Raw genomic sequence first — 24271 nt, 5'->3', positions numbered from 1 at the left:
CTTTATTGGCAGTTTGGGCAGTGTTTTCATCTCTTTCTACCTTCTGGTTTAAAAGCCCATGTTTGTGCTTGTTTCCCACCCTTTCTGTAACTTGTCTAGTCCTGATAAAAATTTGCTGTATCCAGGACTGTTTGTAAGTTCTGTGCCCCCCAAGCATTTCTGTGCTGGAGGGAAGACTTCTAGCTTATCAGTGGGAGTGTTAAGATCTAGGTACCCTATCTACCATGTGAAGAGTTGTTCCTGGCCTAGACATTGTAGTTTTTTTGGCCATTGGGCAGTTTTTCATCTCTTTCTAACTTCTGGTTTAAAAGCCTGCGTTTGCGCTTGTTTCCCACCCTTCCTGTAACTAGTCTAGTCCAGATACAGATTTGCTGTATCCAGGACTCTTTTTAAACTTCTTAGCCCCCCCCCAAGCCTTTCTGTGCTGGAGGGAAGCCTTCTAGCTTATCAGTGGGAGTGGTAAGCACTGGTAGCCTTTCTACCACTGGAAGAGTGGTTTCTGGCCCAGAAATTGTAGCTTATTGGTCATTTGGGCAGTTTATTACTATCTTTCAACTTTCTGGTTTAAAAGCCTGTGGTTCCACTTTTCCCACCTTCCCTGTAACTAGTCTAGTCCAAATACAGATTTGATGTATCCCGGACTGTTTTTAAACTTCTGAGCCCCCCAAGATATTCTGTGCTGGATGGAAGCCTTCTAGCTTATCAGTGGGAGTGGCAAGCACTTGTGTAGCCTTTCTACCACAGGAAGAGTGGTTTCTGGCCCAGAAATTGTAGTTTATTGGTCATTTGGGCAGTTTATTAATCTCTTTCAACTTTCTAGTTTAAAAGCCCGTGGTTGCACTTTTCCCGCCTTTCCTGTAACTAGTCTAGTCCAAATACAGATTTGATGTATCCAGGACTGTTTGTAAGCATCTGAACCACCCAAGACTTTCTGTGTTGGAAGGAAGGCTTCTAGTTTATCAGTGGGAATGGAAAGCACTTGGTAGCCTATCTGCCAGAGGAAGATTGGTTTCTGGCACAGCAATTGTACTTTATTGGCGGTTTGGGCAGTTTTTCCATGTCTTTCTACCTTCTGGTTTAAAAAGCCGTGTTTGCGCTTGTTTTTACCCTTCCTGTAACTTGTCTCGTTCAGATACAGATTTGCTGCATCCAGGACTGTCTCTAAGCTTCTGAGTCCACCAAGACAGTCTGTGTTGGAGGGAAGCCTTCTAGCTTATCAGTGGGAGTGGTAAGCACTAGGTGGCCAATCTACCATGTGAAGAGTGGTTTCTGGTCCAATCATTATAGTTTTTTGGCCATTTGGGCAGTTTTTTCATCTCTTTCTAACTTTTGGTTTAAAAGCCTGTGTTTGCGCTTGTTGCCACCCTTCCTGTAACTAGTCTAGTCCAGATACAGATTTGCTGTATCCAGGACTGTTTGTAATCTTCTGAGCCTCACAAGCCTTTTTGTGTTGGAGGGAAGCCTTCTAGCTTATCAGTGAGAGTGGTAAGCACTAGGTAGGCTATCTACCACAGGAAGAGTGGTTTCTGACCCAGAAATTGCAGCTTATTGGCTGTTTGGGCAGTTTTTCCATGTCTTCTACCTTTGGGTTTCAAAGCCCACATCTGTGCTTGTTTCCCACCCTGCTGTAACTCATCTAGTCCAGATACAGATTTGCTGTGTCCATGACTGTTTGTAAGCTTCTGAACCCCCCAAGTCTTTCTGTGCTGGAGGAAAGCCTTCTAGCTTATCAGTTGGAGTGGTTAGCACTAGGTATCCTATCCACCACAGGAAGACTGCTTTCTGGCCCAGAATTTGTCATTTTTTGGCCGTTTGTGCAGTTTTTCCATCTCTTTTTACTTTCTGGTTTAAAAGCCCGTGTTTGCACTTGTTTCCTACCCATCCTGTAACTAGTCTACTCTAGATACATATTTGTTATATCCAGGAATGTTTTAAGGGTCTGAACCACCCCAAACCTTTCTGTGTTGGAGGGAAGCCTTCTAGCTTATCAGTGGGAGTGGTAAGCACTAGGTAGCCTATTTACCACAGGAAGAGTGGTTTCTAGTCCAGAAATTCGAGTTTTTTGCCCATTTGGAGAGTTATTTATGTCTTTCTGCCCTCTAGTTTAAAAGTGTACATTTGCGCTTGTTTAGTACCCTTCCTGTAACTAGTCTAGTCCAGATACAGATTATCTGTATTCAGGACTGTTTGTACGCTTCTGAGCCCATAAGCCTTTCTTTGTTGGAAGGAAGCCTTCTACCTTATCAGTGGAAGTGGTAAGCACTATGTAGCCTCTCTATCACTGGAAGAGCATTTTTTGACCCAGACATTGTAGTCTATTGGCCGTTTGGGCAGTTTTTCTATCTCTTTCTACCTTCTGGTTTAAAAACCTGCATTTCTGCTTTTTCCACCTTTCCTGTTACTAGTCTTGTCCAGATACAGTTTTTCTGTATCCAGGACTTTATGTAAGCTTCTGAGCCCCCCAGTCTTTCTGTGTTGGAAGTAAGCCTTCTAACTTACCTGTTGGAGTGGTAAGCGCTATGTAGCTTATCTAACACAAGAAGAGTGGTTTCTGCCCAAGAAATTGTAGTTTATTTATGGTTTGGGGAGTTTTTCCATCTCTTTCAACTTTCTGGTTTAAAAACCCATGTTTGCGCTTGTTTTTACCCTTCCTGTAACTTGTCTCGTCCAGATACAGATTTGCTGCATCCAGGACTGTTTCTAAGCTTCTGAGTCCCCCAAGGCAGTCTGTGTTGGAGGGAAGCCTTCTAGCTTATCAGTGGGAGTGGTAAGCACTAGGTGGCTAGTCTACCATGTGAAGAGTGGTTTCTGGTCCAATCATTATAGCTATTTGGCCATTTGGGCAGTTTTTTCATCTCTTTCTAACTTCTGGTTTAAAAGCCTGTGTTTGCGCTTGTTTGCCACCCTTCCTGTAACTAGTCTAGTTCAGATACAGATTTGCTGTATCCAGGACTGTTTATAAGCTTCTGAGCCCCCCAAGCCTTTTTGTGTTGGAGGGAAGCCTTATAGCTTATCAGTGAGAGTGGTATGCACTAGGTAGTCTATCTACCACAGGAAGAGTGGTTTCTGACCCAGAAATTGCATTTTATTGGCTGTTTGGGCAGTTTTTCCATGTCTTCTACCTTCGGTTTTCAAAGCCCACATCTGTGCTTATTTCCCACCCTTCCCTTAACTAGTGTAGTCCAGATACAGATTTGCTGTATCCAGGACTGTTTGTAAGCTTCTGAGCCCCCAAAGCCTGTCTGTTTTGGAAGGAAACCTTCTAGCTTATCAGTGAGAGTGGTAAGCCCTAGGAAGAATGGATTCTGTCCCAGAAATTGTAGTTTATTGGGCAATTGGGCAGATTTTCTGTCTCTTTCTACCTTCTGGTTTAAAAGCATGTTTTTGCACTTATTTCCCATCCCTGCTGTAACTCGTCTAGTCCAGATACAGTTTTGCTGTACCCAGGACTGTTTGTAAGCTTCTGAAACCCCACAAGTCTTTCTGTGTTGGAGGGAAGCCTTCTAGCTTATCAGTTGGAGTGGTTAGCACTAGGTATCCTATCCATCATAGGAAGAGTGCTTTCTGGCCCAGAATTTGTTGTTTTTTGGCCATTTGTGCAGTTTTTTCATCTCTTTCTACTTTCTGGTTTAAAAGCCCATGTTTGCACTTGTTTCTTACCCATCCTGTAACTAGTCTACTCTAGATACATATTTGTTGTATCCAGGAATGTTTTAAGCGTCTGAACCATCCCAACCCTTTCTGTGTTGGAGTGAAGCCTTCTAGCTTATCAGTGGGAGTGGTAAGCACTAGGTAGCCTATCTACCACAGGAAGAGTGGTTTCTAGTCCAGAAATTTGAGATTTTTGCCCATTTGGAGAGTTTTTTTATGTCTTTCTACCCTCTAGTTTAAAAGCACACATTTGCGCTTGTTTCCCACCCTTCCTGTAACTAGTCTAGTTCAGATACAGATTATCTGTATCCAGGACTGTTTGTACGTTTTTGAGCCCATAAGCCTTTCTTTGTTGGATGGAAGCCTTCTACCTTATCAGTGGAAGTGGTAAGCACTATGTAGCCTCTCTATCAATGGAAGAGCGGTTTTTGACCCAGACATTGTAGTCTATTGGCCGTTTGGGCAGTTTTTCTTTTTCTTTCTAACTTCTGGTTTAAAAACCAGCATTTGTGCTTTTTCCACCTTTCCTGCTACTAGTCTTGTCCAGATACAGTTTTTCTGTATCCAGGACTTTATGTAAGCTTCTGAGCCCCTCAAGTCTTTCTGTGTTGGAAGTAAGCCTTCTAACTTATCTGTGGGAGTGGTAAGTGCTATGTAGCTTATCTACCACAAGAAGAGTGGTTTCTGTCCAAGAAATTGTAGTTTATTTACCATTTGGGGAGTTTTTCCATCTCTTTCAACTTTCTGGTTTAAAAGTCCATGTTTACACTTGCTTCCCACCCTTTCTGTAAATAGTTTAGACCAGATACAGTTTGCTATATCCAGGACTGTTTGTAAGCTTCTGAGCCCCCCAAGCCGCTTTTGTGTTGGAAGGAAGCCTTCTAGCTTATCATTGGGAGTGGTAAGCACTAGACAGCCTATCTACATCAACAGGAGTGGTTTCTGGCCCTGAAATTGTAGTTTATTGGTCATTTGGGCAGTTTATCTATCTCTTTCAACTTTCTGGTTTAAATGCCCGTGGTTGCACTTTTCCTGCCTTTCCTGTAACTAGTCTAGTCCAGATGCAGATTTGCTGTATGCAGGACTGTGCAAGATTCTGAGCCCCTCCAAGCCATACTGTGATTGAAGGAAGCCTTCTAGCATATCAGTGGGAATTGTAAGCACTAGGTAGCCTATCTACCACAGGAAGAGTGGTTTCTAACCCAGAATTTGTAGTTTTTTGTCAGTTTGTGCAGCTTTTCCATCTCTTTCTACCTTCTGATTTAAAAGACCGCTTTTGCACTTGTTTCCCATCCCTGCTGTAACTTGTCTAGTCCAGATACAGATTTGCTGTATCCAGGACTGTTTGTAAGCTTCTGACCCCCCCCCAAGTCTTTCTGTGTTGGAGGTAAGCCTTCTAGCTTTTTAGCTGGAGTGGTCAGCACTAGGTAGCCTATCTACTATGTGAAAAGTGGTTTCTGGTCCAGACATTGTAGTTATTTGGCCAATTGTGCAGTTTTTACATCTCTTTCTAACTTCTGGTTTAAAGCCTCATGCTTGCGCTTTTTTCTGCCTTTCCTGTAACTAGTCTAGCCCAGATACAGATTTGCTGTATCCAGGACTGTTTGTAAGCTTCTGAGCTCTCCAGGTCTTTCTGTGCTGGAGGGAAGCATTCTAGCTTATCAGTTGGAGTGGTTAGCACTAGGTAGCCTAGCCACCAAAGGAAGAGTGCTTTCTGGCCCAAACATTGTCGTTTTTCTGGCAGTTTGGGCATTTTTTCCATCTCTTTCTACCTTCTGGTTCAAAAGCCCTTGTTTGCACTTGTTTCTTACCCTTCCTGTAACTAGTCTACTCCAGATACAGATTTGCTGTACCCAGGACAGTATGTAAGCTTTTGAGTTCCCCAAGCCTTTCTGTGTTGAATGGAAGCCTTCTAGTTTATTAGTGGGAGTGGTAAGCACTAGGTAGCCTATCTTCCAGAGGAAGAGTGGTTTCTAGTCCAGACATTTGAGTTTTTTGCCTGTTTGGAGATTTTTTCCATGTCTTTCTACCCTCTAGTTTAAAAGCCCACATTTGTGCTTGTTTCTCACCTTTCCTGTACCTATTCTAGTGAAGATACAGATTTTCTGTATGCAGGACTGTTTCTAAGCTTCTGAGCCCCCCTAGCTTTTCTTTGTTGTAGGGAAGCTATCTAGCTTATCAGTGGGAGTGGTAAGCACTAAGTAGCCTCTCTATCATTGGAAGAGTGTTTTTTGGCCCAGACGTTGTAGTCTATTGGCCGTTTGGGCAGTTTTTCCATCTCTTTCTACCTTCTGGTTTAAAACCCCCCATTTGCGCTTTTCCCACCTTTCCTGTTACTAGTCTCGTCCAGATACAGTTTTGCTGTAGCCAGGACTGTATGTAAGCTTCTTAGCCCCCCAAGCATTTTTGTGTTGGAGGTAAGCCTTCTAGCTTATCAGTGGGAGTGGTAAGCACTCGATAGCCAATCCACCGCAGGAAGAGTGGTTTCTGACCCAGAAATTTTATTTTTTTGGCCATTTGGGCAGTTTTTCCATCTCTTTCTACCTTTGGGTTTAAAAGCCCACGTTTGCATTTGTTTCCCACCCGTCCTGTAACTAGTCTGGTCCAGATATAGATTTGCTGTATCCAGCCTGTATGTAGTACGCTTTTGTGTTGGAGGGAAGCCTTCTAGTTTATCAGTGGGAGTGATAAGCACTAGATAGCCTATCTACATCAACAGGAATGGTTTCTGTCCCGGAAATTGTAGTTATTTTGGTCGTTTGGTTAGTTTATCAATCTCTTTCAACCTTTTGGTTTTAAGGCCCGTGGTTGCACTTTTTCCGCCTTTCCTGTAACTAGTCTAGATCTGATACAGATTTTCTGTATCCAGGACTGTATGTAAGCTTCTGAGTCCCCAAAGCCTTTCTGTGTTGGAAGGAAGCCTTCCAGCTTATCAGTGGGAATGGAAAGCACTTGGTAGCCAGAGGAAGAGTGGTTACTGGTGCAGCAATGGTAATTTATTGGCCATTTGGGCAGCTTTTCCATATCTTTCTACCTTCTAGTTTAAAAACCCGTGTTTGCGCTTGTTTTCCACCCTTCCTGTAACTTGTCTTGTCCAGATACAGATTTGCTGCATCCAGGACTGGTGCTAAGCTTCTGAGCACCCCAAGCCAGCCTGTGTTGGAGGGAAGCCTTCTAGCTTATCAGTGGGAGTGGTAACCACTAGGTGGCCAATCTACCACGTGAAGAGTGGTTTCTGGCCCAATCATTATAGTTATTTGGTCATCTGGGCAGTTTTTTCATATCTTTCTAACTTCTGGTTTAAAAGCCTGTGCTTGCGCCTGTTTGCCACCCTTCCTGTAACTAGTCTAGTCCAGATACAGATTTGCTGTATCCAGGACTGTTTGTAAGCGTCTGAGGCCACCCCAAGCCTTTTTGTGTTGGAGGAAAGCCTTCTAGCTTATCAGTGAGAGTGGTAAGCACTAGGTAGGCTACTTACCACAGGAAGAGTTGTTTCTGACCCAGAAATTGCAGTTTATTGGCTGTTTGGGCAGTTTTTCCATGTCTTCTACCTTCGGGTTTCAAGGCCTACATTTGTGCGTGTTTCCCACCTTTCCCTTAACTAGTGTAGTCCAGATACAGATTTGCTGTATCCAGGACTGTTTGTAAGCTTCTGAGCCCCCAAAGCTTGTCTGTGTTGGAAGGAAGCCTTCTAGTTTATCAGTGGGAGTGGTAAGCCCTAGGAAGAATGGATTCTGTCCCGGAAATTGTAGTTTATTGGTCAATTGGGCAGATTTCCGTTCTCTTTCTACCTTCTGGTTTAAAAAACTGCATTTTCTCTTTTTTCCCACCCTTCCTGTAATTAGTCTAATTCAGATACAGATTTGCTGCATTCAGGACTTAGCATGTTTCAGAGCCCCCCAAGCTATACTGTGATTGAGGGAAGCCTTCTAGCATATCAGTGGGAATTGTAAGCACTAGGTTGCCTAGCTACCACAGGAAGAGTGGTTTCTAGCCCAGAATTTGTAGTTTTATAGCCGTTTGTGCAGTTTTTCCATCTCTTTCTGTCTTTTGGTTTAAAAGCCTGGGTTTGCGCTTTTCCCACCTTTCCTGTTACTAGTCTTGTCCAGATACAGTTTTGCTGTATCCAGGACTGTATGTAAGCTTCTGAGCCCCCCAAGTCTTTCTGTGTTGGAAGTAAGCCTTCTAGCTTATCTGTGGGAGTAGTAAGCGCTATGTATCTTATCTACCACAAGAAGAGTGGTTTCTGTCCAAGAAATTGTAGTTTATTTACTGTTTGGTTTGTTTTTCCATCTCTTTCAACTTTCTGGTTTAAAAGTCCACGTTTGCACTTGCTTCCCACCCTTTCTGTAAATTGTCTAGTCCAGATACAAATTTGCTATATCCAGGACTGTTTGTAAGCTTCTGAGCCCCCTAAGTCGCTTTTGTGTTGAAGGGAAGCCTTCTAGCTTATCATTGGGAGTGGTAAGCACTAGACAGCCTATCTACATCAACAGGAGTGGTTTTTGTCCCAGAAATTGTAGTTTATTGGTCGTTTGGGCAGTTTATCTAGCTCTTTCAACTTTCTGGTTTAAAAGTCTGTGGTTGCACTTTCCTGCGCTTCCTGTAACTAGTTTAGTCTAGATACAGATTTGCTGTATGCAAGAAAGTGCAAGTTTTTGAGCCCCCCCCCCAAGCCATACTGTGATTGAGGGAAGCTTTCTAGCATATCAGTGGGAATTGTAAACATTAGGTAGCCTATCTACCACAGGAAGAGTGGTTGCTCAGAATTTGTAGTTTTTTGGCAGTTTGTGCAGTTTTTCCATCTCTGTCTACCTTCTGGTTTAAAAGCCCACTTTTGCACTTGTTTCCCATCCCTGCTGTAACTTATCTAGTCCAGATACAGATTTGCTGTATCCAGGACTGTTTGTAAGCTTCTGAACCCCCTAAGTCTTTCTGTGTTGGATGGAAGCCTTCTAGCTTTTCAGTTGGAGTGGTTAGCACTAGGTATCCTATCCCCCATAGGAAGAGTGCTTTCTGGCCCAGAAATTGTAATTTTTTGGCTATTTGGGCAGTTTTTCCATCTCTTTCTACCTTCTGGTTTAAAAGCCAGAGTTTGCACTTGTTTCTTACCCATCCTGTAACTAGTCTACTCTAGATACAGATTTGCTGTATCCAGGACTGTTTGCAAGCTTCTGAACCCCCTAAACCTTTTTGTGTTGGAGGGAAGCCTTCTAGCTTATCAGTGGGAGTGGTAAGCACTAGGTATCCTATCTACCACAGGAAGAGTGGTTTCTGGCACAGCAATTGTACTTTATTGGCAGTTTGCGCAGTTTTTCCATCTCTTTCTACATTCTCGTTTAAAAGCCCATGTTTGTGCTTGTTTCCCAACCTTCCTGTAACTTGTCTAGTCCAGATAAAGATTTCCTGTATCCAGGACTGCTTGTAAGCTTCTGTGCCCCGCAAGCATTTCTGTGTTGGAGGGAAACCTTCTAGCTTATCAGTGGGAGTGGTAAGAACTAGGTAGCCTATCTACCATGTGAAGAGTTGTTCCTGGCCCAGACATTGTAGTTTTTTAGCCATTTGGGCAGTTTTTTCATCTCTTGCTAACTTTTGGTTTAAAAGCCTGTGTTTGCGCTTGTTTCCCACCCTTCCTGTCACTAGTCTAGTCAAGATACAGATATGCTGTATCCAGGAGTGTTTTTAGACTTCTGAGCCCCCACAAGCCTTTCTGTGCTGGATGAAAGCCATCTAGCTTATCAGTGGGAGTGGTATGCACATGGTAGCGCTTCTACCACAGGAAGAGTGGTTTCTGGCCCAGAAATTGTAGTTTATTGGTAATATAGGCAGTTTATTTATCTCTTTCAACTTTCTGGTTTAAAAGCCCGTGGTTGCACTTTTCCCGCCTTTCCTGTAACTAGTCTAGTCCAAATACAGATTTGCTGTATCCAGGACTGTTTGTAAGCATCTGAACCACCCAAGACTTTCTGTGTTGGAAGGAATCCTTCTAGCTTATCAGTGGGAATGGAAAGCACTTGTTAGCCTATCTACCAGAGGAAGAGTGGTTTCTGGTGCAGCAATTGTATTTTTTTGGCCATTTGGGCAGTTTTTCCATCTCTTTCTACCTTCCAGTTTAAAAATCCACATTTACGCTTGTTTTCCACCCTTCCTGTAACTTGTCTCGTCCAGATACAGATTTGCTGCATCCAGGACTTTTTTTAAGCTTCTGAGCCCCCCAAGCCAGTCTGTTTTGGAGGGAAGCCTTCTAGCTTATCAGTGGGAGTGGTAAGCACTAGGTGGCCAATCTACCATGTGAAGAGTGGTTTCTGGCCCAATCATTATAGTTATTTGGCCATTTTGGCAGTTTTTTCATCTCTTTCTAACTTCTGGTTTAAAAGCCTGCATTTGTGCTTGTTTGCCACCCTTCCTGTAACTAGTCTAGTCCAGATACAGATCTGTTGTATATAGGACTGTTTGTAAGCATCTGAGCCCCCCCAAGCCTTTTTGTGTTGGAGGGAAACCTTCTAGCTTATCAGTGAGAGTGGTAAGCACTAGATAGGCTATCTACCACAGGAAGAGTGGTTTCTGACCCAGAAATTGCAGTTTATTGGCCATTTGGGCAGTTTTTCCATGTCTTCTACCTTTGGGTTTCAAAGCCCACATTTGTGCTTATTTCCCACCCTTTCCTTAACTAGTGTAGTCCAGATACAGATTTACTGTATCCAGGACTGTTTGTGAGCTTCTGAGTCCCCCAAGCCATACTGTGATTGAATGAAGCCTTCTAGTATATCAGTGGGAATTGTAAGCACTAGGTAGCCTATCTACCACAGGAAGAGTGGTTTCTAGCCCAGAATTTGTAGTTTTTTGACCGTTTGTGCAGTTTTACCATCTCTTTCTACCTTCTGGTTTAAAGCCCACTTTTGCACTTGTTTCCCATCCCTGCTGTAACTCGTCTAGTCCAGATATAGATTTGCTCTATCCAGGACTGTTTGTAAGTGTCTGAACCCCCAAGACTTTCTGTGTTGGATCCAAACCTTCTAGCTTATCAGTAAGAGTACTAAGCACTAGGTAGCCTATTTACTATGTGAAGAGTGGTTTCTGGTCCAGACATTGTAGTTATTTGGCCAATTGGGCAGTTTTTCCATCTCTTTCTAACTTCTGGTTTAAAACCTCATGTTTGAGCTTTTTCCACCTTTCCTGTAACTAGTCTAGTCCAGATACAGATTTGCTGTATCCAGGACTGTTTGAAAGTGTCTGAGCCCTCCAGGTCTTTCTGTGCTGGAAGGAAGCCTTCTAGCTTATCACTTGGAGTGGTTAGCACTAGGTAGCCTAGCCACCACAGGAAGAGTACTTTCTGGCCCAAAAATTGTCATTTTTTGGCAGTTTGGGCAGTTTTTCCATCTCTTTCTACCTTCTGGTTCAAAAGCCCTTGTTTGCACTTGTTTCTTACCCTTCCTGTAACTAGTCTACTCCAGATACAGATTTGCTGTACCCAGGACAGTATGTAAGCTTCTGAGCTCCCCAAGCCTTTCTGTGTTGAAGGAAGCCTTCTAGCTTATTAGTGGGAGTAAGCACTAGGTAGCCTATCTACCACAGAAAGAGTGGTTTCTAGTCCAGACATTTGAGTTTTTTGCATGTTTGGAGATTTGTTCCATGTCTTTCTACCCTCCAGTTTAAAAACCCACATTTGCACTTGTTTCCTACCTTTCCTGTACCTAGTCTAGTGAAGATACAGATTTGCTGTATACAGGACTGTTTCTAAGCTTCTGACCCCCCCCTAGCTTTTCTTTGTTGGAGGGAAGCTATCTAGCTTATCAGTGGGAGTGGTAAGCACAAAGTAGCCTCTCTATCACTGGAAGAGCAGTTTTTGGCCCAGACATTGTAGTCTATTGGCCGTTTGGGCAGTTTTTCCATCTCTTTCTACCTTCTGGTTTAAAACCCCCCATTTGCGCTTTTCCCACCTTTCCTGTTGCTAGTCTCGTCCAGATACAATTTTGCTGTATCCGGAACTGTATGTAAGCTTCTTAGCCCCCCAAGCATTTTTGTGTTGGAGGTAAGCCTTCTAGCTTATCAGTGGGAGTGGTAAGCACTTGGTAGCCAATCTACCGCAGGAAGAGTGGTTTCTGGCCCAGAAATTTTAGTTTTTTTGGCCATTTGGGCAGTTTTTCCATCTCTTTCTACCTTCTGGTTTAAAAGCCCGCCTTTGCACTTGTTTCCCACCCTTCCAGTAAGTAGTCTGGTCCAGATATAGATTTGCTGTATCCAGCCTATATGTAAGCTTCTGAGCCCCCCAAGCCTTTCTGTGTTAGAAGTAAGCCTTCTAGCTTATCTTTGGAAGTGGTAAGCACTATGTAGCCTATTTGCCATAAGAAGAGTGGTTTCTGTCTAAGAAATTGTAGTTTATTTACCGTTTGAGGAGTTTTTCCATCTCTTTCAACTTTCTGGTTTAAAAGCCTACGTTTGCACTTGCTTCCCACCCTTCCTGTAAATATTCTAGTCCAGATACAGATTTGCTCTATCCAGGACTGTTTGTAAGCTACTGAGCCCCGCGCTGCTTTTGTGTTGGAGGGAAGCCTTCTAGCTTATCAGCGGGATTGGTAACAACTAGAAAGCCTATCTAAATCAACAGGAGTGGTTTCTGGTCCAGAAATTGTAGTTTATTGGTCATTTGGGCAGTTTATTAATCTCTTTCAACTTTCTGGTTTAAAAGCCTGTGTTTGCGCTTCTTTGCCACCCTTCCTGTAACTAGTCTAGTCCAAATACAGATTTGCTGTATCCAGGACTGTTTGTAAGCATCTGAACCACCCAAGACTTTCTGTGTTGGAAGGAAGCCTTCATCCCTATCAGTGGGAATGGAAAGCACTTGGCAGCCTATCTGCCAGAGGAAGAATGGTTTCTGGGACAGCAATTGTACTTTATTGGCTGTTTGGGCAATTTGTCCATCTCTTTCTACCTTGTAGTTTAAAAACCCGCGTTTGCGCTTGTTTTCCACCCTTCCTGTACCTTGTCTCATCCAGATACAGATTTGCTGCATCCAGGACTGTTGCTAAGCTTCTGAGTCCCCCAAGCCATACTGTGATTGAAGAAAGCCTTCTAGCATATCAGTGGGAATTGTAAGCACTAGGTAGCCTATCTACCACAGGAAGAGTGGTATCTAGCCCAGAATTTGTAGTTTTTTGGCCGTTTGTGCAGTTTTTCCATCTCTTTCTACCTTCTGGTTTAAAGCCCACTATTGCACTTGTTTCCCATCCCTGCTGTAACTCGTCTAGTCCAGATATAGATTTGCTCTATCCAGGACTGTTTGTAAGCTTCTGAACCCCCCAAGTCTTTCTGTATTGGATCCAAACCTTCTAGCTCATCAGTAAGAGTGCTAAGCACTAGGTAGCCTATCTACTATGTGAAGAGTGGTTTCTGGTCCAGACATTGTAGTTATTTGGCCAATTGGGCAGTTTTTCCATCTCTTTCTAACTTCTGGTTTAAAACCTCATGTTTGCGCTTTTTCCACCATTCCTGTTACTAGTCTAGTCCAGATACAGATTTGCTGTATCCAGGACTGTATGTAAGCTTCTTAGCCCCCCAAGCATTTTTGTGTTTGAGGTAAGCCTTCTAGCTTATCAGTGGGATTGGTAAGCACTTGGTAGCCAATCTACCGCAGGAAGAATGGTTTCTGGCCCAGAAATTTTAGTTTTTTCAGCAATTTGGGCAGTTTTTCCATCTCTTTCTACCTTCGGGTTTAAAAGCCCATGTTTGCACTTGTTTCCCACCCTTCCTGTAACTAGTCTGGTCCAGATATAGATTTTCTGTATCCAGCCTGTATGTAAGCTTCTGAGTCCCCCAAGCCTTTCTGTATTGGAAGTAAGCCTTCTAGCTTATCTGTGGGAGTGGTAAGCACTATGTAGCCTATTTGCCATAAGAAGAGTAGTTTCTGTCCAAGAAATTGTAGTTTATTTACAGTTTGGAGAGTTTTTCCATCTCTTTCAACTTTCTGGTTTAAAAGCCTATGTTTGCACTTGCGTCCCACCCTTCCTGTAAATAGTCTAGTCCAGATACAGATTTGCTCTATCCAGGACTGTTTGTAATCTACTGAGCTCCCTGCTGCTTTTGTGTTGGAGGGAAGCCTTCTAGCTTATCAGTGGGAGTGGTAAGAACTAGATAGTCTATCTAAATCAGCAGGAGTGGTTTCTGGCCCAGAAATTGTAGTTTATTGGTCATTTGGGCAGTTTATTAATCTCTTTCAACAACTTTCTGGTTTAAAAGCCCGTGGTTGCACTTTTCCCGCCTTTCCTGTAACTAGTCTAGTCCAAATACAGATTTGCTGTATCCAGGACTGTTTGTAAGCATCTGAACCACCCAAGACTTTCTGTGTTGGCAGGAAGCCTTCTAGCTTATCAGTGGGAATGGAACGCACTTGGTAGCCAGAGGAAGAGTGGTTTCTGGTGCAGCAATTGTAATTAATTGGCCATTTGGGCAGTTTTTCCATCTCTTTCTACCTTCTAGTTTAAAAACCCATGTTTGCGCTTCTTTTCCACCCTTCCTGTAACTTGTCTCGTCCAGATACAGATTTGCTGCATCCAGGAATGTTGCTAAGCTTCTGAGCCCCCCAAGGCAGTCTGTGTTGGAGGGATGCCTTCTAGCTTATCAGTGGGAGTGGTAACCACTAGGTGGCCAATCTACCATGTGAAGAGTGGTTTCTGGCCCAATCATTATAGTTAACTGTAACTCATCTAGTCCAGATAGAGATTTGCTGTATCCAGGACTGTTTGTAAGCTTCTGAGCCCCCCCCAAGCCTTTTTGTGTTGGAGGGAAGGCGTCTAGCTTATCAGTGAGAGTGGCAAGCACTAGGTAGGCTATCTACCACAGGAAGAGTGGTTTCTGACCCAGAAATTGCAGTTTATATGCTGTTTGGGCAGTTTTTCCATGTCTTCTACCTTCGGGTTTCAAAGCCTACATTTGTGTTCGTTTCCCACCCTTCCCTTAACTAGTGTAGTCCAGATACAGTTTTGCTGTATCCAGGACTGTTTGTAAGCTTCTGAGCCCCCAAAGCTTGTCTGTGTTGGAAGGAAGCCTTCTAGCTTAGTGGGAGTGGTAAGCCCTAGGAAGAAAGGATTCTGTCCCGGAAATTGTAGTTTATTGGTCAATTGGGCAGATTTTCTTTCTCTTTCTACCTTCTGGTTTAAAAAAAATGCATTTTCTCTTTTTTTCCCACCCTTCCTGTAACTAGTCTAGTTCAGATACAGATTTGCTGTATTCAGGACTTAGCATGTTTCTGAGCCCCCCAAGCTATACTTTGATTGAGGGAAGCCTTCTAGCATATCAGTGGGAATTGTAAGCACTTGGTTGCCTAGCTACCACAGGAAGAGCGGTTTCTAGCCCAGAATTTGTAGTTTTATAGCCGTTTGTGCAGTTTTTCCATCTCTTTCTGTCTTCTGGTTTAAAAGCCCGTGTTTGCGCTTTTCCCACCTTTCCTGTTACTAGTCTCATCCAGATACAGCTTTGCTGTATCCAGGACTGTATGTAAGCTTCTGAGCCCCCTTTCTGTGTTGGAAGTAAGCCTTCTAGCTTATCTGTGGGAGTAGTAAGTGCTATGTATCTTATCTACCACAAGAAGAGTGGTTTCTGTCCAAGAAATTGTAGTTTATTTACCGTTTGGTTTGTTTTTCCATCTCTTTCAACGTTCTGGTTTAAAAGTCCACGTTTGCACTTGCTTCCCACCCTTTCTGTAAATAGTCTAGTCCAGATACAAATTTGCTATATCCAGGACTGTTTGTAAGCTTCTGAGCCCCCTAAGTCAATTTTGTGTTGAAGGGAAGCCTTCTAGCTTATCATTGGGAGTGGTAAGCACTAGACAGCCTATCTACATCAACAGGAGTGGTTTCTGGCCCAAAAATTGTAGTTTATTGGTCGTTTGGGCAGTTTATCTATCTCTTTCAACTTTCTGGTTTAAAAGTCTGTGGTTGCACTTTTCCTGTGTTTCCTGTAACTAAACTAGTTAGTTTAGTCCAGATACAGATTTGCTGTATGCAGGACTGTGCAAGTTTCTGAGCCCCCCCCTCCCAAGCCATACTGTGATTGAGGGAAGCCTTCTAGCATATCAGTGGGAACTGTAAGCATTAGGTAGCCTATCTACCACAGGAAGAGTGGTTGCTCAGAATTTGTAGTTTTTGGCAGTTTGTGCAGTTTTTCCATCTCTATTTACCTTCTGGTTTAAAAGCCCGCTTTCACACTTGTTTCCCATCCCTGCTGTAACTTATCTAGTCCAGATATAGATTTGCTGTAACCAGGACTGTTTGTAAGTTTCTGAACCCCCCAAGTCTTTCTGTGTTGGAGGGAAGCCTTCTAGCTTTTCGTTGGAGTGGTTGTCACTAGGTATCCTATCCCCCACAGGAAGAGTGCTTTCTGGCCCAGAAATTGTATTTTTTTTGCTATTTGGGCAGTTTTTCTATCTCTTTCTACCTTCTGGTTTAAAAGCCAGAGTTTGCACTTGTTTCTTACCCATTCTGTAACTAGTCTACTCTAGATACATATTTGCTGTATCCAGGAATGTTTGCAAGCTTCTGAACCATCCAAAGCCTTTCTGTGTTGGAGGGAAGCCTTCTAGCTTATCAGTGGGAGTGGTTAGCACTAGGTGGCCTATCTACCACAGGATGAGTGGTTTCTAGTCCAGAAATTTGAGTGTTTTGCTCATTTGGACAGTTTTTCCATGTCTTTCTACCCTCTAGTTTAAAAGCCCACATTTGTGCTTGTTTCCCACCTTTCCTGTACCTAGTCTAGTGAACGTACAGATTTGCTGTATACAGGACTGTTTCTAAGCTTCTGAGCCGCCCCAAGCCTTTCTTTGTTGGAGGGAAGCCTTCTAGCTTACCAGTGGAAGTGGTAAGCACTAAGTAGCCTCTCTATCACTGGAAGAGTGTTTTTTGGCCCGGACATTGTAGTCTATTGGCCATTTTGGCAGTTTTTCTATCTCTGTCTACCTTCTGGTTTAAAAACCAGCATTTGCGCTTTTCCCACCTTTCCTGTTACTAGTCTCGCCTAGATACAGTTTTGCTGTATCCAAGACTGCATGTAAGCTTCTGAGCCCCCCAAGCCTTTTTGTGTGGAGGTAAGCCTTCTAGCTTATCAGTGGGAGTGGTAAGCACTCAGTAACCTATCTATCACAGGAAGAGAGGTTTCTAGCCCAGGAAATTGTAGTTTTTTCAGCCATTTAGGCAGTTTTTCCATCTCTTTCTATCTTCTGGTTTAAAGCCTACGTTTGCACTTGTTTCCCACCCTTCCTGTAACTAGTCTGGTCCAGATACAGATTTGCTGTATCCAGGACTGTATGTAAGCTTCTGAGCCCCCCCCAAGCCTTTCTGTGTTAGAAGTAAACCTTCTAGCTTATCTGTGGGAGTGGTAAGCACTATGTAGCCTATCTGCCATAAGAAGAGTGGTTTCTGTCCAATAAATTGTAGTTTATTACCGTTGGGGAAGTTTTTTCATCTCGTTCAACTTATTGGTTTAAAAACCTATGTTTTCATTTGCTTCCCACCCTTCCTGTAAACATTCTAGTCCAGATAAAGATTTGCTGTATCAAGGACTGTTTGTAAGCTTCTGAACCCCCCAAGCCGCTTTTGTGTTGGAGGGAACCCTTCTAGCTTATCAATGGGAGTGATAAGCATTAGATAGACTATCTACATCAACAAGAGTGGTTTCTGTCCCAGAAATTGTAGATTATTGGTCGTTTGGGTAGTTTATAAATCTCTTTCAACTTTCTGGATTAAATGCCCGTGGTTGCACTTTTTCCGCCTTTCCTGTAACTAGTCTGATCCTGATACAGAGTTTCTGTATCCAGGACTGTATGTAAGTGCCTGAGCCCTCAAGCCTTTATGTGTTGGAGGGAAGTCTTCTAGCTTATCAGTGGGAGTGGAAAGCACTAGGTAGCATATCTACCACATGAAAAGTGGGTTCTGGCACAGCAATTGTACTTTATTGGCAGTTTGGGCAGTTTTTCCATCTCTTTCTACCTTCTGGTTTAAAAGCCCATGTTTGTGCTTGTTTCCCACCCTTCCTGTAACTTGTCTAGTCCAGATAAAGATTTGCTGTATCCAGGACTGTGGGAGTGGTAAGCACTTGGTAGCCTTTCTACCACAGGAAGAGTGGTTTCTGGCCCAGAAATTGCAGTTTATTGGTCATCTGGGCAGTTTATTAATCTCTTTCAACTTTTTGGTTTAAAAGCCTGTGGTTGCACTTTTCCCGCCTTTCCTGTAACTAGTCTAGTCTAAATACAGATTTGCTGTATCCAGGACTGTTTGTAAGCATCTGAACCACCAAAGACTTTCTGTGTTGGAAGGAATCCTTCTAGCTTATCAGTGGGAATGGAAATCACTTGGTAGCCTATCTGCCAGGGGAAGAGTGGTTTCTCGTGCAGCAATTGTATTTTGTTGGCCATTTGGGCATTTTTTCCATCTCTATCTACCTTCTGATTTAAAAACCCAGGTTTGCGCTTGTTTTCCTCCCTTCCTGTAACTTGTCCCATCCAGATACAGATTTCCTGCCTCCAGGACTGTTTCTAAGCATCAGAGCCCCCCAAGCCAGTCTGTGTTGGAGGGAAGCCTTCTAGCTTAGTGGGAGTGGTAAGCACTAGGTGGCCAATCTACCATGTGAAGAGTGGTTTCTGGCCCAATCATTATAGTTAACTGTAACTCATCTAGTCCAGATAGAGATTTGCTGTATCCAGGACTGTTTGTAAGCTTCTGAGCCCCCCCAAGCCTTTTTGTGTTGGAGGGAAGCCGTCTAGCTTATCAGTGTGAGTGGTAAGCACTAGGTAGGCTATCTACCACAGGAAGAGTGGTTTCTGACCCAGAAATTGCAGTTTATTGGCTGTTTGGGCAGTTTTTCCATGTCTTCTACCTTCGGGTTTCAAAGCCTACATTTGTGTTTGTTTCCCACCCTTCCCTTAACTAGTGTAGTCCAGATACAGATTTGCTGTATCCAGGACTGTTTGTAAGCTTCTGAGCCCCCAAAGCTTGTCTGTGTTCGAAGGAAGCCTTCTAGCTTAGTGGGAGTGGTAAGCCCTAGGAAGAAAGGATTCTGTCCCGGAAATTGTAGTTTATTGGTCAATTGGGCAGATTTTCTTTCTCTTTCTACCTTCTGGTTTAAAAAAACTGCATTTTCTCTTTTTTTCCCACCCTTCCTGTAACTAGTCTAGTTCAGATACAGATTTGCTGTATTCAGGACTTAGCATGTTTCTGAGCCCCCCAAGCTATACTTTGATTGAGGGAAGCCTTCTAGCATATCAGTGGGAATTGTAAGCACTTGGTTGCCTAGCTACCACAGGAAGAGAGGTTTCTAGCCCAGAATTTGTAGTTTTATAGCCGTTTGTGCAGTTTTTCCATCTCTTTCTGTCTTCTGGTTTAAAAGCCCGTGTTTGCGCTTTTCCCACCTTTCCTGTTACTAGTCTCATCCAGATACAGCTTTGCTGTATCCAGGACTGTATGTAAGCTTCTGAGCCCCCTTTCTGTGTTGGAAGTAAGCCTTCTAGCTTATCTGTGGGAGTAGTAAGTGCTATGTATCTTATCTACCACAAGAAGAGTGGTTTCTGTCCAAGAAATTGTAGTTTATTTACCGTTTGGTTTGTTTTTCCATCTCTTTCAACGTTCTGGTTTAAAAGTCCACATTTGCACTTGCTTCCCACCCTTTCTGTAAATAGTCTAGTCCAGATACAAATTTGCTATATCCAGGACTGTTTGTAAGCTTCTGAGCCCCCTAAGTCAATTTTGTGTTGAAGGGAAGCCTTCTAGCTTATCATTGGGAGTGGTAAGCACTAGACAGCCTATCTACATCAACAGGAGTGGTTTCTGGCCCAGAAATTGTAGTTTATTGGTTGTTTGGGCAGTTTATCTATCTCTTTCAACTTTCTTGTTTAAAAGTCTGTGGTTGCACTTTTCCTGTGTTTCCTGTAACTAGTTTAGTCCAGATACAGATTTGCTGTATGCAGGACTGTGCAAGTTTCTGAGCCCCCCCCCCTCCCAAGCCATACTGTGATTGAGGGAAGCCTTCTAGCATATCAGTGGGAACTGTAAGCATTAGGTAGCCTATCTACCACAGGAAGAGTGGTTGCTCAGAATTTGTAGTTTTTGGCAGTTTGTGCAGTTTTTCCATCTCTATTTACCTTCTGGTTTAAAAGCCCGCTTTTACACTTGTTTCCCATCCCTGCTGTAACTTATCTAGTCCAGATATAGATTTGCTGTAACCAGGACTGTTTGTAAGTTTCTGAACCCCCCAAGTCTTTCTGTGTTGGAGGGAAGCCTTCTAGCTTTTCAGTTGGAGTGGTTGTTACTAGGTATCCTATCCCCCACAGGAAGAGTGCTTTCTGGCCCAGAAATTGTAATTTTTTTGCTATTTGGGCAGTTTTTCTATCTCTTTCTACCTACTGGTTTAAAAGCCAGAGTTTGCACTTATTTCTTACCCATCCTGTAACTAGTCTACTCTAGATACAGATTTGCTGTATCCAGGAATGTTTGTAAGCTTCTGAACCATCCAAAGCCTTTCTGTGTTGGAGGGAAGCCTTCTAGCTTATCAGTGGGAGTGGTTAGCACTAGATGTCCTATCTACCACAGGATGAGTGGTTTCTAGTCCAGAAATTTGAGTGTTTTGCTCATTTGGACAGTTTTTCCATGTCTTTCTACCCTCTAGTTTAAAAGCCCACATTTGTGCTTGTTTCCCACCTTTCCTGTACCTAGTCTAGTGAACGTACAGATTTGCTGTATACAGGACTGTTTCTAAGCTTCTGAGCCCCCCCTCCAAGCCTTTCTTTGTTGGAGGGAAGCCTTCTAGCTTATCAGTGGAAGTGGTAAGCACTAAGTAGCCTCTCTATCACTGGAAGAGCGTTTTTTGGCCCAGACATTGTAGTCTATTGGCCATTTTGGCAGTTTTTCTATCTCTGTCTACCTTCTGGTTTAAAAACCAGCATTTGCACTTTTCCCACCTTTCCTGTTACTAGTCTCGCCTAGATACATTTTTGCTGTATCCAGGACTGCATGTAAGCTTCTGAGCCCCCCAAGCCTTTTTGTGTGGAGGTAAGCCTTCTAGCTTATCAGTGGGAGTGGTAAGCACTCAGTAACATATCTATCACAGGAAGAGTGGTTTCTAGCCCAGGAAATTGTAGTTTTTTCAGCCATTTAGGCAGTTTTTCCATCTCTTTCTATCTTCTGGTTTAAAGCCTACGTTTGCACTTGTTTCCCACCCTTCCTGTAACTAGTCTGGTCCAGATACAGATTTGCTGTATCCAGGACTGTATGTAAGCTTCTGAGCTCCCCCCAAGCCTTTCTGTGTTAGAAGTAAACCTTCTAGCTTATCTGTGGGAGTGGTAAGCACTATGTAGCCTATCTGCCATAAGAAGAGTGGTTTCTGTCCAATAAATTGTAGTTTATTACCGTTGGGGAAGTTTTTTCTTCTCGTTCAACTTATTGGTTTAAAAGCCTATGTTTTCACTTGCTTCCCACCCTTCCTGTAAACATTCTAGTCCAGATAAAGATTTGCTGTATCAAGGACTGTTTGTAAGCTTCTGAACCCCCCAAGCCGCTTTTGTGTTGGAGGGAACCCTTCTAGCTTATCAATGGGAGTGATAAGCACTAGATAGACTATCTACATCAACAGGAGTGGTTTCTGTCCCAGAAACTGTAGATTATTGGTCGTTTGGGTAGTTTATAAATCTCTTTCAACTTTCTGGATTAAAGGCCCGTGGTTGCACTTTTTCCGCATATCCTGTAACTAGTCTGATCCTGATACAGAGTTTCTGTATCCAGGACTGTATGTAAGTGCCTGAGCCCTCAAGCCTTTATGTGTTGGAGGGAAGTCTTCTAGCTTATCAGTGGGAGTGGAAAGCACTAGGTAGCATATCTACCACATGAAAAGTGGGTTCTGGCACAGCAATTGTACTTTATTGGCAGTTTGGGCAGTTTTTCCATCTCTTTCTACCTTCTGGTTTAAAAGCCCATGTTTGTGCTTGTTTCCCACCCTTCCTGTAACTTGTCTAGTCCAGATAAAGATTTGCTGTATCCAGGACTGTGGGAGTGGTAAGCACTTGGTAGCCTTTCTACCACAGGAAGAGTGGTTTCTGGCCCAGAAATTGCAGTTTACTGGTCATCTGGGCAGTTTATTAATCTCTTTCAACTTTTTGGTTTAAAAGCCCGTGGTTGCACTTTTCCCGCCTTTCCTGTAACTAGTCTAGTCTTAATACAGATTTGCTGTATCCAGGACTGTTTGTAAGCATCTGAACCACCAAAGACTTTCTGTGTTGGAAGGAATCCTTCTAGCTTAGTGGGAATGGAAATCACTTGGTAGCCTATCTGCCAGGGGAAGAGTGGGTTCTCGTGCAGCAATTGTATTTTGTTGGCCATTTGGGCATTTTTTCCATCTCTATCTACCTTCTGGTTTAAAAACCCAGGTTTGCGCTTGTTTTCCCCCCTTCCTGTAACTTGTCCCATCCAGATACAGATTTCCTGCCTCCAGGACTGTTTCTAAGCAAGCCAGTCTGTGTTGGAGGGAAGCCTTCTAGCTTAGTGGGAGTGGTAAGTACTAGGTGGCCAATCTACCATGTGAAGAGTAGTTTCTGGCCCAATCATTATAGTTAACTGTAACTCATCTAGTCCAGATAGAGATTTGCTGTATCCAGGACTGTTTGTAAGCTTCTGAGCCCCCTCCAAGCCTTTTTGTGTTGGAGGGAAGCCATCTAGCTTATCAGTGAGAGTGGTAAGCACTAGGTAGGCTATCTACCACAGGAAGAGTGGTTTCTGACCCAGAAATTGCAGTTTATTGGCTGTTTAGGCAGTTTTTCCATGTCTTCTACCTTCGGGTTTCAAAGCCCACATTTGTGCTTGCTTCCCACTCTTCCCTTAACTAGTGTAGTCCAGATACAGATTTGCTGTATCCAGGACTGTTTGTAAGCTTCTGAGCCACCAAAGCCTGTCTGTGTTGGAAGGAAGCTTTCTAGCTTATCAGTGGGAGTGGTAAGCCCTAGGAAGAATGGATTCTGTCCTTTAAATTGTAGTTTATTATTCAATTGGGCAGAATTTCTTTCTCATTCTACCTTTTGGTTTAAAAAAAATACTGCATTTTCTCTTTTCTTCCCACCCTTCCTGTAACTAGTCTAATTCAGATACAGATTTGCTGTATCCAGGACTTTGCAAGTTTCTGAGCCCCCCAAGCCATACTGTGATTGAGGGAAGCCTTCTAGCATATCAGTGGGATTTGTAAGCACTAGGTAACCTAACTACCACAGGAAGAGTGGTTTCTAGCCCAGAATTTGTAGTTTTTTGGCCGTTTGTGCAATTTTTCTATCTCTTTCTACCTTCTGGTTTAAAAGCCAGCATTTGCACTTATTTCTTACCCATCCTGTAACTAGTCTACTCTAGATACAGATTTGCTGTATCCGGGACTGTTTGTAGGCTTTTGAACTCCCCAAGCCTTTCTGTGTTGGACGGAAGCCTTCTAGCTTATCAGTGGGAGTGGTAAGCACTAGGTAGCCTATCTACCACAGGAAGAGTTGTTTCTAGTCCAGAAATTTGAGTTGTTTTCCCGTTTGGAGAATTTTTCCATGTCTTTCTACCCTCTAGTTTAAAAGCCCACATTTGTGCGTATTTCCCACCTTTCCTGTACCTAGTCTAGTGAAGGTACAGATTTGCTGTATACAGTACTGTTTCTAAGCTTCTGAGCCCCCCCAAGCCTTTCTTTGTTGGAGGGAAGCCTTCTAGATTATCAGTGAAAGTGGTAATCACTAGGTAGCCTCTCTATCACTGGAAGAGCGGTTTTTGGCCCAGACATTGTAGTCTATTGGCCATTTGGGCAGTTTTTCTTTCTCTTTCTACCTTCTGGTATAAAAACCCGCATTTGTGCTTTTCGCACCTTTCGTGTTACTAGTCTCATCCAGATACAGTTTTGCTGTATCCAGGACTGTATGTAAGCTTCTGAGCTCCCCAAGCCTTTTTGTGCTGGAGGTAAGTCTTCTTGCTTATCAGTGGGAGTGGTAAGCACTCAATAGTCTATCTACCACAGGAAGAGTGGTTCTAGCCCAGAAATTGTAGTTTTTTTGGCTATTTGGGCAGTTTTTCCATCTCTTTTGTTCCTTCTGGTTTAAAAGACCATGTTTGCACTTGTTTCCCTCCCTTCCTGTAACTAGTCTGGTCCCGATACTGATTTGCTGTATACAGGACTGTATGTAAGCTTCTGAGCACCCCAATCCTTTTTGTTTTGGAGTTAAACCTTCTAGCTTATCAGTGGGAGTAGTAAGCACTCGGTAGCCTATCTACCACAGGAAGAGTGGTTTCTGGCCCAGAAATTGTAGTTTAGTTACCGTTTGGGGAGTTTTTTCATCTCTTTCAACCTTTTGCTTTAAAAGCCCACATTTGCACTTTTTTCCCACTCTTCCTGTAATTATTCCAGTCCAGATACAGATTTACTGTATCCAGTACTGTTTGTAAGCTTCTGAGCCCCCCAAAATGTTCTGTGTTGGTGGGAAGCCTTCTAGCTTATCAGTGGAAGTGGTAAGCACTAGGTAGCCTATCTACCACAAGAGGAGTGGTTTCTGGCCCAGAAATTGTTGTTTTTTTGGCCGTTTGGGCAGTTAATTCACCTCTTTGAACTTTCTGGATTTGTGCTTTTCCTG

At 43.2% G+C, this 24271-nt stretch overlaps 1 protein-coding gene across 1 annotated transcript in view; it reads left to right on the top strand.

Annotated features, from left to right (window-relative positions):
- Positions 1-24271, top strand: part of LOC122792225 (CUB and sushi domain-containing protein 1-like) — a 3080606-nt gene that overhangs the window by 474309 nt on the left and 2582026 nt on the right. The gene's annotated exons all lie outside the window — the stretch shown is intronic.

This window comes from Protopterus annectens, chromosome 1.part2 (assembly GCF_019279795.1).
Source record: "Protopterus annectens isolate FY-2018-M chromosome 1.part2, PAN1.0, whole genome shotgun sequence".
NCBI lineage: Eukaryota > Metazoa > Chordata > Ceratodontiformes > Protopteridae > Protopterus > Protopterus annectens.
Note: the sequence above shows the minus strand (reverse complement) of the source record. Positions and strands in the feature narration are given on the sequence as shown.